Source organism: Colobus angolensis, unplaced genomic scaffold (assembly GCF_000951035.1).
Source record: "Colobus angolensis palliatus isolate OR3802 unplaced genomic scaffold, Cang.pa_1.0 Scaffold38, whole genome shotgun sequence".
NCBI classification, from domain to species: domain Eukaryota; kingdom Metazoa; phylum Chordata; class Mammalia; order Primates; family Cercopithecidae; genus Colobus; species Colobus angolensis.
In genome coordinates, this window is record NW_012117154.1 from 9040345 (window position 1) to 9041330 (window position 986).

The 986-nt window shown below is 44.7% G+C and overlaps 1 long non-coding RNA gene across 1 annotated transcript in view; it reads right to left on the reverse strand.

Moving 5' to 3' along the window:
• Nucleotides 1–533: 533 nt before the first annotated feature.
• LOC105520441 overlaps nucleotides 534–986 on the reverse strand; it is a 5715-nt gene continuing 5262 nt past the window's right edge. Inside the window, exon 2 of the long non-coding RNA XR_001003136.1 lies at nucleotides 534–827. This is a non-coding gene — a long non-coding RNA (uncharacterized LOC105520441). The remainder of the gene's footprint in view (nucleotides 828–986) is intronic.

The following is a 986-nucleotide window of genomic DNA, read 5'->3' on the forward strand; positions in this document are numbered from 1 at the left end:
TGGACGTGGTGGCAGGTGCCTGTAATCCCAGCTACTTGGGAGGCTGAGGCAGGAGAATCACTTGAACCCGGGAGGCGGAGGTTGCAGTGAGCCGAAATTGGGCCATTGCACTCCAGCCTGGGCGACAAGAACAAAACTCCATCTCAAAAAAAAAAGAAAAAAGAAAACACAATCAAAACCCAGCTCAAGCGAGTGGCATTTGTAGTGAATCAATTGGCCTCTGTTTAGTACTATTCATTAGACAAGTAAAAAGGAAGTCGTCTTTGTGTACCACTGGGGGTTTGCAGTTTTTAGGTAATAAGTTTATTTTAAGTAACTATGATTTTCTTTTTCTTTCAGTGTTCAAATAGCCACAACTTAACCATGGGGACGCCTTGAACTGGCACTACCTCCCGTCTGCACCCAAGTCCCCACCAGCCTGTTCCTGTGACGACTCTGAGGTGGGTGTGGCAGGGACAGGGCAGAAGTGAGACTTTGACCTGGTGGGTGCACACGTATAGGTGTAAATCTAGCTCCAGCATCTTACATGAGAATGATTTGAATTCAAATTCTTGAATGGCCCACTCTGGAACGTTATCCCTCCTGTTAATAATTCCATGACCAATACAATTCTTTGTTTAGCTGAACATTTCGATTCCAGTGAGCATGATTTCATGTGTGTGGTGTTGTCGACAGCCACAAATGAGTCTAAAATGGTATCACAGGGTCTTGTGACGGTGCTGGGAACCTCTCTGCTCATACTGGCCCGAATGTCTTGGGATGGGAGTCGTAGCACAAGCTTGCAGGTGGTCATTCCTGGAAGTGTGGTTTTAAGGCAATACAGTTCTCTGAGAAGAGCAAAAAGGGTCTTTATCTTCAGAATAGTCAGTCTTTAACATATTTTTTGGTGTTGAATTCTAATTTTAAAAAGACACTCAGATATTTATTTATTTATTTGAGACAGAGTCTCGCTGTGTCGCCAGGCTGGAGTGCAGTGGCGCGATCTC